Raw genomic sequence first — 13923 nt, 5'->3', positions numbered from 1 at the left:
GTACCATTTTGGGGTACATGTGACTTTTTGATCACCTTTTATCCTATTTTTTGGGATGCCAGGTAAACCAAAAAACGCAATTCTGGCACAGCTTTTTTTGGTTTTTTTTTATACAGAGTTCACCACGCATTATAAACTACATGTTACCTTTATTCTGCGGGTCAGTACGATTCCGGCGATACCTCATTTATAGAACTTTTTTATGTTTTACAACTTTTTGCACAATAAAATTACTTTTGTAAAAAGAATGTATTTTTTCTGTCGCCAAGTTGTGAGAACCATAACGTTTTAATTTTTTTGTCGACGGAGTTGTATGAGGGCTTGTTTTTTGCGGGACGAGCTATAGTTTTTATAGGTACCATTTTTGGATACGTGCGACTTTTTGATCACTTTTTATTGTAATATTTGTAGGGCAAAGTGACTAAAAAACAGAAACTCTGGTAACGTTTTTTACGGGTTTTTTTTACGCTGTTCACCGCGTGCAATAAATAATATAATATTTTGATACCTCCGGTCGTTACGGTCGTGGCGATACCAAATACATATGGTTTATTATTATTTTTCAATAATAAAGGACTTGATAAGAGTAAAAGGGGGATTGTGTGTTATTTGATTACTTGAAACTTTTATTGTTTTCAAACTTTTATTTTTTGCACTTTTTTTTACACTTTTTTATACTTTTTTTACACTTTTTCTCAAGTCCCACTAGGGGACTTGAAGGTCCAACGGTCAGATTTTTTTTTTTCTAATACATTGCACTACCTATGTAGTGCAATGTATTAGATCTGTCAGTCATTCACTGACAGCAAGCCGTTTAGGCTTCGCCTCCCGGCGGGGCCTAAATCGGCTTCCGTAATGGCAGAGCAGGAGACCATTGTGTCTCCTGTTGCCATAACAGCAGTCGCCAGTCCCGATTGCCTGTCAGGGCTGGCGATCTGCTTGTAACCGCTACGATGCAGCAATCGCTTTCGATTGCTGCATCGAAGGGGTTAATGGCAGGGATCGGAGCTAGCTCCGGTTCCTGCCGTTACAGGTGGATGTCAGCTGTACAGTACAGCTGACTTCCACCGCTGATGACGCCGGATCAGCTCCTGACCCGGCGCCATCTTGCCGGCAGCTACGGAAGCCGATCAGGCTCCGCCGCCGGGCGGATCTTGACCGGCTTCGGTGCTAGGCAGACCGGGAGGCCAGTATTAGGCCTCCGGTTGCCATTGCAGCCACCGGAACCCCGGCAATTTCATTACTGGGGTTCCGATGAGCTGCAAACACCTTAAGTGCAGCGATCGCGTTTGAGCGCTGCACTTAAGGGGTTAATGGCGGGGATCGAAGCTAATTTCGGTCCCCGCCGTTACAGTCGGATGTCAGCTGTAAGATACAGCTGAGATCCGGTGATGATGGGACCGGCTCAACTTCTGAGCCGGTGCCAAACGTTTGACGTACATGTACGGCAAGATGCGGGAAGTCAGTACTTTCCATGACGTACATGTACGTCAAATGTCGGGAAGGGGTTAAATTAGTGATCAGATAACTACTTTAGATTTTGCTCCCCTGACCCTATGGCAACAGGTATGTAATAACTGAAATTCCTGCTGAAGGTTATTGGTAAGACAGAGGTTAATAACATGACAGTAGGGAATGCACATAGATGTTTATGGTGGAAAATGTTCCTTAGGATGGAGTAAAGAGAAGTGGATTACTTGAGGCAGTAACTTTTCAGTCTGTGATCTATAACTTCAGGTTCAAGGTTCCTCATCAGTTTTAGATGTAGTGTTTGCACTTAGCCAGTCCTCCACATGGTGGCACTGTTGTTGCTGCTGTACAGTTCACACAGCTCAGATCTTGGTGAGCTTGTGGCTAGCCTCATTTCTTCAGCACTGGAGGCTGTTGAGATCCAGGAGGAAACAGAATGGAGTTTGTACTTGTCCATTTTTTTGTCTAGATGAAGATATTTCATGAAAGTGTCATGTTCTTTTTCCCAGCGAGTGCTCTTCTTGTGCAGCTCGCTCACTAAATTATTTTTCAGGTTCTCATGGAAGTAAAAGGTTTTGATTTTCATTCTACTTATTTGTTTTAGCTGTAAGACACAATTATGTGCGCAACGTACTTATGAGAGTAGCACATTAACAGATATTTCATGTCCCCAAAAATTGAACACCTAGTGCAACAAGCCAGTAGTAAAAATAACGTTAATATCTTGCTATACTGACTGTTTTTCTTTTTGTCACCTTTTGGTACTTGCTTTAAAAACCAAGTATCCACTGTTCTACTAAACGATTTAAAATGTAGGTTACACATATGGTGAAATGAGCACTCCATCTGCTTTAGGGTACATGGGCATAAAGCTATTCAATCAAAGATGAAAGTGCAAAGGCTTACACCATTTTCAGAAAGATATACTTAGTAAAGTCGTGGCTACAGCTCCTATGCAGACTTGTGTGTCTCCAGGATTACAGACTACGAATAAACCCTGTGTGTAGTCTGATCCTGCAGTCATGTATTACTCCCCTCCATCTTTCCTTCTACTGGCTGTAGGTTAGTAAGAAGAGCGAGCAGATGGAGCGGAGTAAAGCCTCATGCACATGACCGTAGCTGTGCACACATGGCTTTCAATGGTCCGGGTCTCTGGCCAATTCACTTACCGTGGAAACCACGGTCATGTGCATGGGCCCAGTGAAATGAATGGGTCCGCAATTCGCCCGCAGATTTGCGGGTTAATTGCGCCGCAAAAACGCGTTTGTGTGCATTAGGCCTAACACATAACTGAAGGATAAGGCTACGTGCCGTTTGTTTGCAGTCAGTAACCATGAAATTTCAATTTAAAAAAATATGGTATGTTATTTTTAATCATGACTATTTACACGGCTGTTTTTTTTTTTACTTTAGAAACCTTGGAGTGATAAAAATATTGGTGTTTGCATACATGGCCTTTAACCATAAAGGTGTGTTTATCAGCTTCTATGGCCAGCCTCGTTCTTCACTACAAAGTAGCATTTTCTGTTATATGTATTAATGTACTATATACCATATCACTACATTTATTGCCATGCTCTGTCACAGTGATAGCTGCAATGCCTGTGAGGTCAGAGCCCTTCTCCGGCCACAGTTTAAATGTGTTGGCCACGTTAAGAAAGCTATGAGCAGTGCATTCTAGACACTATTTTTGTTAAACTTCATGACTTTATTTGCAGTTCATCGCCGGTTCCCTGGGTCATAAGCAGAGTGACATGTCTAGTCACATTTACCTCCGTCCCCGGCCATATTATGGACAGGAGTTGCGGGCATAAGGAAGATACATCTCTAATAACCCGCGGGTGTGGCTTATGACACTGGGAAAGTGGCGCTGAACTACAAATAAAAGTCAAATCGTACGTTTACCACAAATACTCTTTAGAATGCCCTGCTGATACTCTTCTAAAAGTGTCCAACCAGTTTAAAGACGACCTGTCTCCTGCCCAAAAAACTGCAGCTGACATCTCTGTTATGGCAGGAAGGAGGTGAAGGGAACAAGTGAGCCCTAATCTACCCACCGCCCTGTCCCTGCCTACTTGCAACGACCCGCCATAGGCGACTGGGTACAACTTGGCGGCGGTCCCTACGCTGACTAAGTGCAAGGGGATACAAACAGGGAACAAGCAAGGGAAGGGGCAGTAGCCCACGGAACACCGTGAGGAAACGGAGTGGTGAACGAGCCAGTCAGGATCAGGATGTAGTGGAGTATACAAACGCAGAGCACGGAGCAGGAAGCAAGCCAGGGGCAGAGCGAAGCAGGATAAGCGGGAACTGAAGCAAGGCAGAAGCACGGCAGAAGCAGGCTGGAGCAAGGCAGCCGTGGGGCCAGGAATCCAAGAAGAATAACAAGCAATGAGGAAGAGAAAACGGCAGGTATAAATGGACAGGGGGCGGAGCTAACTCCGACTGACCAGGCCACGATAGGCTCTCCCACTCCTGAGCCTGCCACCCTGATTGGTGGGAGCCGGTGTCAGTCTAAGAGGTCTGGCCTCAGGTGTCGACTGATTAACCCTGGGAGTATCCACAGACGTAGTGCCTGGCAGATCCTTTACACATCTCCGTTAGATTTCCGTCGCCTCACAGATTCCGGTGTCTTTTCTTTTTTTTTTCTAGGCATTACCGTTGCTGAGATATTGATGCCAGACATGCAACTGAGGCCTTTGACTGGCAAGTGAATGGTTAACACCGCTTACTTGCCAAGGGGTAACACTTGACAGTCGAAGGCCTCATTTGCATATCGGCACCAAAATGAACACCACCGATATCTCAAGAACAGTTGGGGCTAAAAGAAAAAGGAAAGCGCCAGAAGGCACCTTCAATCTAACAGATGTCAGCTGCGTTTTTTTTGCACGGATGACAGGTTCTCTTTAAGCATTTAAAGGCAATATACAACTTTTATGGGGCTTTTTTTTTAAAGAAATGTATGTATTTTTATATTGAAATTACTTATGTAATTTGCTTTTATTAAAAAAGCTTCACCATTTAGCTTCTGCAGCTTCTATGTATCACCGTACATAGATGCTGCAGAATTCTATTCTCAGCCAAATCCGTCAGAGCGCTGGACTGTCGGCTTGTTGTGTAGTGGCTCTTGCCTTGCCCTGCTCGATCTACTAAGCTCAATTCTAAGCGGTTCAAAGTTGATCTACTTGAAAAAATAAAACCGAGCCCCTAAAAACCCCACAATACGTCTAAAAAAACCACATATGGTGTTGCTGCAGGTTGGTGCGGTTTTCAAATGCTTGTTAATGTCTACATGTTTTTCAGGTAAAACCTCTGTTTACCTATAAAAAAAATTGTGAATATTAAACATTTGAAAATCTTACCAATTTGCAGTAAAACCGCATGTGGCCATGGTGTTTGGCTTCTTAGTAAAATAAACTGAAATGCCTCACCTTTAGCTCCAGCATCCTCTTTTCACTGATATTATCCCGAATGATCACATTGGCAAGATGGGTTCTTGGCACAAGACCTCGCTCAGAATTAGTTATTAAGCTTCGGTACATAAAGAAAGAGCAGTATGTGTATGAGACATGCCTAAGAATATACAAATTAGGCCCCATTCACATCATGTTTTTGCCTTACCTTTGGAGTATATGCCGGGACAGGTTCTCGACGTACAGATTAAATGGAGGCTGTGATTTAAATTTTTTGTTGTTTTGTTATGTTGTGGCCTCGAGTTAAAAAAAAAATATTCTATTTTTTCCCCATCATTCTGCACTCAGAACCCCATGATGACAAAGTGAAACAGAATGTTAGTAATCTTTGCTAGTTTATTGAAAAGGAAAAGCAAAAATATTGCATTGACATAAGTATTCAGACCCTTTACTCAGCTGATAGAAAATGATGGATTGCACTCCTGGCTGGAATGTTCAGGTACTATGAGGGTTCGGGTCCGGACAACCCACAATATATATAGAACAAACAACCCAAGCACTCAAGTATAGAGATGAATGTAGTATTTTGAAGAATTTTTAGAATTTCTTCAAATGTATTTTATTTATTTTTTTTATTTACAACAGGCAATTTTTTCACAGGCAATTTATTTTTTTTATGACGTTTCGGCCTATCCAGGCCTTTATCACAATCGCTTTAATTTTATGGAGAAGATGTCAGGTTTGGTAATTTCGCGTCTGCCAGACCCTCTGGTTGCAACCAGAAGCACCTTTGACAGTGATAACAGCCTCCAGTCTTCCTGGATATGATGCCACAAGGTTTGCACACCTGGATTTGGGGATTTTCTGCTATTCTTCTCTGCAGATCCTCTCAATCTTGGACAGGTTGGATGTGGCCCATCGGTGGACAGACATTTTCAGGTCTCTCCAGAGATGTTCGATTGAGTTCAAGTCAGGGCTCTTGCTGGGCCACTCAAGGACGTTAACAGAGTTCTCGCTAAGCCACTCCTGTGTTGTCTTGGCTGTGTGTTTAGGGTCAATATCTTGTTGGAAGGTGAACCTGAGGTCCAGTCTGAGGTTCAGGGCACTCTGGATCAGGTTTTCATTAAGAATATCTTTTTACTTTACTGTATTCATCGTTCCCTTGAGGGTATGTTCACACGGCTTATTTACGGACGTAATTCGGGCGTTTTACGCCTCGATTTACGTCCAAAAATGCGGCTCGATAGCGTTGGCAAACATCTGCCCATTCATTTGAATGGGTCTTACGATGTTCTGTGCACATGGTCATTTTTTTTTTACGCCCCGCTGTCAAAAGGCGGGGCGTAAAAAAGACGCCCGCGCCAAAGAAGTGCCTGTCACTTCTTCAGACGTTAATGGAGCCGTTTTCCATGGAAAACCAGCTCCATTTAACGTCCGTAATGGACGCAGCAAAAAGCGCCTCAACATGCCATTACGGCTGAAATTATGGTGCTGTTTTCTCCTGAAAACAGCCCCGTAATTTCAGCCGTTACGGACGCTGCCGTGTGAACGTACCCTGACCAGTCTCCCTGTCCCAGCCTCTGAAAAACACCCCCACACCATGATGCTGCCTCCAACGTGCTTCACTGAAGGGTGGTATTGGGCAGGAGATGAGCAGTGCCTGGTTTCCTCAAGGCGTGATGCTTATAATTGAGACCAAAAAGTTAAATATTGGTTTCATCAGACCACAGAATCTTGCTTCTCACAGTCTGAGAGTCCTTTAGGTGTTTTTTTGCAAACTCCATGCAGGCTTTCGAGTGCCTTTTACTGAGGAGAGGCTTCTTTTTGGCCACTCTGCCATAAAGCCCAGATTGGTGGAGTGATGGTTGACTTTCTGGAAGTTTCTCCCATCTACATACAGGATTTTTGGAGCTCAGCCACAGTGACCATTGGGTTCTTGGTCACCTCTCTGACCAAGGCCCTTCTCCCCCAATTACATAGTTTGGTGGGGTGGCCAGCTCTAGGAAGAGTCCTGGTTGCGGTAGAAATGTTTTTGTACCCTTCTCCAGATCTGTGCCGCCACACAATCCTGTCTCTGAGCTCTACAGGCAGTTTTTCCTCCTCGTGGCTGGGTTTTTGCTCAGATATGCATTGTCAGTTGTGTGACCTTATATAGACGGGGTGTGTCTTTCCAAATCATGTCCAATGAAATGAATTTACCACAGGTGGACTCCAATCAAGGTGTATAAACATTTCAAAGATGATCTGGAGAAATGGGAGGCCCCCAGAGCTAAATTTCAAGTGTCATAGCAAAGGGTCTGAATACTTATGTCCATGTGAAATTGTATCGTTTAATTTATAATACATTTGCAAAAATTTCTACAATTTTGTTTTCATTTTGTCATTATGGGGTATTGAGTGCAGAATGATGGGGAAAAAACTAGATTTTTTTTTTCAATGTTCGCACAAGGCCACAACATTTAAGAAGTGAAAGGGTCTGAAGACTTTCCAAATGCACTGTATACATTATGTACAGCACATATATGCAGGGTGAATTCCATATTTTTGTTCCGTCATAGCAGAAAAATTGAATTCAAGCTGTGACGGATCCTTTACGTAACAAACACCAACGGCGTCTAACAAACCCCATTGTGCCTCCAATGGATCCATAATAGCCAATGGCTGACGGACGCCATTGTTAGGCCACAGGCTATTATGGCATCCGTTTAATATATACTTCATGCAAATCTCCTGTGACGGATACCATACAGTGGCATCCATCACCCATAGGCTCCCAAGTTGAAACCACAGTATACCACACGGTAAACTTTTGATTACTGAATTCTGTTGCATAGAATAGCTTAGTATACTGACCTATAGCAGCCCGGCAAAGGCCATTTTTTTGCTCCACTTGGCTAATGTAACCCTATGGATATGTTTAGCGTGTACGTCGGGAGCTTTCCTGGCAGACACGCTAAACGGCATATGAAGTCATGCGCACAGGCTGTAACAACACCTTTTGTATTCATTTTTCTGTGTGTTTATGTCTGTCCATGTTCTCAAAGCAACAGTGGAATCTCTGATCTTCTGGGGCAAGTTTGCCATCTGGTTGCGGTCATTTTGAGTAAAAATAAATATTTTGATTACGAAAAATAGAATTGTGACATAATTCCAGGGAAGCTGGCTTTGGGTATAAATAGTCCCATTGCTGGATTGGCAGGAAATTCCTTAATAGTCCAATTCCTGAATGGCACTAATTTTTCAAACAACTTAGCCATCCAGTTGCCTTAACAAACGTTTGTGAAAGAATGGGTCGTTCTAATGAGCTTACTGAATTCAAATGTTGTACTGTAAGAGTATGCCACAGTATGTCTGTATGTGAAATTTCTTCCGTTCTAGATATTTCACGATCAACTGTGTTATTACAAGCGGTATTATTGCAAAAATGGAAGCGTCTAGGAACCACAGCAAACCAACCACGAAGTGATAGACCATGTAAAGTTCCGAACCTCCTCTGGCATTATCACCCGCACAAAAACTGTGTGCCGGGGGCTACATGGCATGGGTTTCCATGACTGAGCAGCTGCATGCAAGCCTTACATCACCAAGCACAATGTCAAGTGTCGGATGGAGAGATGTAAAGCTCGCCGCCACTGAACTCTGGAGTAGTGGAAACATGCTTCTCTATCTGGCAGTCTGATGGATGAGTCTGAGTTTGACGAAAGCCAGGAGAACATTACCTACCTGACTGCATTGTGCCAACTGTAAAGCTTGGTGGAGGAGGGATAATACTATGGGGTTGTTTTTCAGGAGTTGGCCTATGCCCCTAGTTCCAGTAAAGGAAAATCTTAAATCTTAGCATACCAAGACATATAGGACAATTGTAGCTTCCAACTTTATGGGAACAGTTTGGGTAAGACTTTTTTCTGTTCCAGCATGACTGTGCCCTATTGCACATAGCAAGGTCCATAAAAGGCATGGTTGGGTGAGTTTTAATGTGGAAGAACTTGACTGTCCCGTACTGAGCCCTGACCTCAACCCCATTGAACACCTTTGGGATGAACTAGAACAGAGATTGTGAGCCAGGCCCTCTCGTCCAACATCAGTGGCTGACCTTACAAACTGTGTTAAAGATGAATTGGCAAAAATTCCCACAGACACACTCCAAAATCTTGTAGAAAGCCTTACCAGAGGAGTGGAAGCGTTTTTGAGGGGCAAATGGTAGTTTTTAAATGCTCCATTTATTGTACCACATAATGTACTAACAAACTGAAAGAAAATTCTTTGTGCGTGGAATGGAATAAAAACACAATTTTCTCCAATATTTTGGGGGTTTTGCTTTTACGGCATTCACCATGCGGTAAAAATGACATGTTAACTTTATTTTGCCAGTCAATATAATTACGGCGATACCAAATGTGCATATTTCTATGTTTTACCTCAAAAATTTTGTTTTGTCGCCATATTACAAGACCCATGAATTTTTTTATTTTCTGACGATCGAGCTGTGTGGGGGCATGTTTGTTGCAGGGCGAGCTCTAGTCTTTATTGGTACCATTTTGGGGTGCATAGGACTTTATATTTTTACGGACGCGGTGATACCAATTTTGTTTATTTTTTACATTACTTTAGGGGGACAATGGGAAAAGTTTTTTTGTTTTTTTTTGTTTACATTTTATCTAATTATTATTATTTTTTTTTTAATTTATTTTTTTAGTCCCACTAAGGGAACTAGGGAGACTAATAAAAAAAAAAAGTAAATCAGTTAAATAAAGAAAAAAACACCCCTCTTCCCATTTCCCCCTTAAGCATTGTAAAAAAATAAGGAGATTTGGTGACCAAAATGGAAGTCCTTCCCAGTCTGGCTCCTACTTTGCAGCAACCCCTGCTGTCCTTAGATGTTGATCCTCCAAAGGGTATGTTCACACGCTGAGCCAAAAACGTCTGAAAATACGGAGCTGTTTTCAAGGGAAAACAGCACCTTATTTTCAGACGTTTTTTGAGCAACTCGCGTTTTTCGCGCCGTGTTTCGCGCCGTTTTTTCGGCTGTTTTTGGAGCTGTTTTCAATAGAGTCTATGAGAAAACGGCTCCAAAAACATCCCAAGAAGTGTCCTGCACTTCTTTTGACGAGGCTGTAATTTTACGCGTTGTCTTTTGACAGCGACGCGTAAAATGACAGGTCGTCGGCACAGTACATCGGCAAACCCATTGAAAGCATTGGGCAGATGTTTGCCGACGTATTGGAGCCGTCTTTTCAGGCATAATTCGAGGTGTAAAGCGCCTCCATTACACCTGAAAATAGGTAGTGTGAACCCAGCCTTAGGAGTCTGTTATAATGGACCAGTGTAAGTTATCCACCCAGGAGAGACAACGCAGACGCACTTCTGGACTCTGTCTTTATTGCGGCCTCGGTGGCCATCTTGTGCGCCTGTGTCCCCAAAGCCTAGGGTTGCTAGGAGTGACAACCTTGGGTATGAATGGACTTCCATCTAAATTGTCCATACCTGTGACCATAGTGTCCGGTGAGAGAACGCATCTAGTCTCTGCGTACCTGGACTCTGGATCTGCTGCTAATTTCATCCGTAGAGACCTGGTGGACCTTCTGCAATTATTCACCACCCCTCTGGAGAGCCCGTTGACCGTTGCTTCCGTAAATGGACTGCCTCTGCCAGACCCAGTTGTAGCTGTGACCAAGCCGCTGAGGCTCCAAGTGGGAGCTCTTCACTCCGAACTTCTGTCGTTCTATGTCCTATCCAAAGCTGTTAACCCTGTGTTGCTGGGCATGCCTTGGCTCCGACTGCATGCCCCAGTCCTGGACTGGAATTCTGGAGAGGTACTCCAGTGGGGCCCTGAGTGTCAAAGCCGTTGCCTGGTGCAGATCCGTTCGGGTCAGCCTTCTCTGCCTCTGTCATTGGCAGGATTGCCGAGTCATTATGCTGCATTTTCGGACGTCTTCAGCAAGAGGGAGGCGGAGACATTGCCTCTACATCGGGCGTATGACTGCTCTATCGAACTGCTTCCTGGTGCATCCCTTCCCCGTGGTAGGGTATATCCTCTCTCCTTGCCAGAGAATCTGTCCTTGTCCGCCTATGTGAAAGAGAACTTGGAGAGGGGCTTCATACGGAAGTTTTCCTCCCCGGCAGGAGCCGGATTCTTCTTTGTCAAAAAGAAAGATGACTCTATTCATCCTTGTATCGACTACCGAGGTCTCATCCAGATCACGGTGAAGAATAAATATCCGTTGCCACTGATCTCTGAACTGTTTGATCGTATACGTGGTGCCAAGATTTTTTTCTAAGCTGGACCCACGTGGGGCTTACAACCTAGTCCGGATTCGCAAGGGTGATGAATGGAAGACTGCATTTAACACCCGTGATGGACACTATGAGTATCTAGTAATGCCCTTCGGCCTGTGTAATGCTCCCGCGGTCTTCCAGGAGTTTGTTATTGACATTTTCTGTGACCTCCTCTGTTTGTGTAGTAGTCTACCTTGATGACCTCTTGATTTTTTTTTCTCCAGATCCTATGACGCATGAGAGACATGTCCGTCAAGTTCTGCTACGGTTAAGGGAGAATCGTCTGTACGCCAAGTTGGAGAAGTGCGTGTTTGACAGAGATGCTCTACCCTTTCTGGGCTATATCGTTTCGAATCGAGGTCTCGAGATGGATCCTGAGAAGGTAAAGTCTGTCCTGCAATGGCCACGCCCTCAAGGCTTGAGGGCCATACAGCGCTTTTTGGGATTCACCAATTTTTACAGACCGTTTATTCCAAACTTCTCCTCACGGACTTCTCCCATCTCTAACCTTACTAAGAAGGGTATGAAAGCCAAGGTGTGGAATTTTTACAGACCAGAAGAATACGACCTACCTCCAGACGGCCCAACGGCTGAACCCTCGTCAGGCCAAGTGATCACTGTTCTTTACCAGGCTCCAGTTTGAGCTCCATTATCGCCCGGCCGACAAGAATGTGAGGGCCGATGCCTTGTCCAGGTCTTTAGAGACGGAAGACACCATGGAGATTCCACAGCATATTATTGATCCGTCTTGCATTGTCTCTGTCAATCCCCTGCAAGTTGGGGACATTCCTCCAGGGAGGACTTTTGTGCGCCTGGCTGATCGTGGAAGAATCCTCCGCTGGGGACACTCCTCTAGACTGGCAGGTCACGCGGAAGTCTGTAAGACCCGGGATCTGATCGCTCGTCATTTCTGGTGGCCCACGCTGCCCAAGGACATTATGGACTTTGTTTCTTCCTGTTCTGTATGTGCAGCCAACAAGGCCATTCGCTCCAGACCTGCTAGTCTGCTTCAACCATTGCCTGTGTCCAATGCTTCCTGGCAGCATATAGATATGGACTTTATTACGGACCTGCCTCTCTCTGCCGGGTGCAGTACTGTCTGGGTGGTGGTGGATCGATTTTCGAAGATGGCCCACTTCGTTCCTCTGACCGGTCTTCCTTCTGCTCCTCAGCTAGCCAAGCTGTTCATCCAACACATCTTCTGCCTGCACGGCTTGCCGCAGCATATTGTGTCTGATTGGGGGTTTCAGTTCACCGCAAAGTTCTGGAGAGCCCTCTGCGGACTCCTCGGTGTGAAGTTGGACTTTGCTTCAGCCTACCATCCCCAGTCCAATGGTCAGGTCGAGAGGATCAATCAGATCTTGGAGAACTACCTATGCCACTTCATCTCCAAGTAGCATGATGACTGGGTGCAGTAGCTCCCATGGGCTGAATTTTCCTACAATAATCACACCAGCGAATTCACAAGGAATACACCGTTCTTCATTGTCTACGGCCAGCACCCACAAATTCCTCTCCCGGTGCCCGATACTTCCGAGGTACCAGCGGCTGACTCCGCTTTTAGAGACTTCCTGCAGATCTGGCAGCAGACTTGATCCTCCATCCTAATGGCAGTCGACCGCATGAAACGGAAGGCGGACACAAGGAGAAGAGAACCTACTCAGTTTCTTCCTGGCACGAGGGTCTGGCTGTCTTCCAGGAATATCCATCATGCAAATTTGCTCCCAGGTTCCTCGGACGCTTCGAGATCCTACAGCAGATCAACCCTGTCGTCTACAAGCTTCGGCTGCCTCCTACCCTCAAGATCCCCAATTCCTTCCACGTCTCCCTCCTGAAGCTGGTGGTTCTGAACCGCTATACCAAAACTCCTAGCCCTGTGGTTGCCTCCAGTGTTCCTTCAGACACCTTTTGAGGTTAAGGAGATCTTGGACACCAAAAAAGTGAGAGGAAAGACTTTTTATTTGGTGGATTGGAGGGGGTTTGGTCCTGAAGAGAGGTCTTGGGAGCCAGAGGAGAACCTCAATGCCCCTACTCTTCTAAAGAAGTTTCTCTCTCGCTCTGGTCCCAAGAACAGGGGGCGTAAGAGGGGGGATACTGTAATGTCCGTGGCTCCAATCCCCCCCGACAGCCACGAGTCGGCAAACGCTGGCCCCAGCCTCCTCCTGAGGAGACGCCAGCGCTCGCTTCCACTCACCTCAGCCGGATCCCGTAGGGATCTTAAAGGGGCAGCGCGCACCGGACTTTTGATGAACTTTGAACCTGTGAGTACCCTGGACTATAAGAGGGGTCTCCAGCCCCCTGCTTCTATGCCTGAGCGTTGTTGATGTTTCCCAAGTTTGTCTATGTGATGGCCTCCTAGTGTGTTCCTGTTCCCTGCATTCCATACTATACCGGTCGAGCACTGTGCTGTGCCAAAGTCGTGTCGTGTCTGACCTGCTTCATCTCGCCTGATGTCTACCTGCTGCCTAGACCTAGCCGAGCCTGCCTTACTGCTGTCCGAGCTGCCACAGGTACCTATACGAACTATAGACATTGACATTCGCCCTGTTGGCCAGCTGCCTTACCGCCAAGGCGGTACGGCCCAGTGGGTCCACAGACCCTTCGTGACAGCGAGTTACGCTGTTTCCGTAACTTATCCATGTATTGTACAAGCAATCTAATGATCGCTGGTTCAAGTCCCCTAGGGGAACTAATAAAATGTGTAAAAAAATAAAACATTTGATACATTTTCAGGAGTGTAAGAAAAAAAAAAAAAAAAGTTTAA

General features: G+C 45.1%; 1 protein-coding gene across 3 annotated transcripts in view; it reads left to right on the top strand.

Annotated features, from left to right (window-relative positions):
* The window catches only part of DUSP18 (dual specificity phosphatase 18), a 35646-nt gene that overhangs the window by 12706 nt on the left and 9017 nt on the right, over positions 1-13923 (top strand). Inside the window, exon 1 of one of the 3 annotated variants that reach the window (XM_075835627.1) lies at positions 2916-2939. The exons of the other annotated variants lie outside the window; for them this stretch is intronic. The gene's annotated coding sequence lies outside the window, so the exon portion shown is untranslated. Of the gene's footprint in view, positions 1-2915; positions 2940-13923 lie in introns of those variants that run through there. 3 annotated transcript variants of the gene reach the window in all.

This window comes from Rhinoderma darwinii, chromosome 1 (genome assembly GCF_050947455.1).
Source record: "Rhinoderma darwinii isolate aRhiDar2 chromosome 1, aRhiDar2.hap1, whole genome shotgun sequence".
Taxonomy (NCBI): Eukaryota; Metazoa; Chordata; class Amphibia; order Anura; family Rhinodermatidae; genus Rhinoderma; species Rhinoderma darwinii.
The sequence above is the reverse complement of the archived record's forward strand: the minus strand, read 5'-3'. Positions and strand labels throughout refer to the sequence as shown.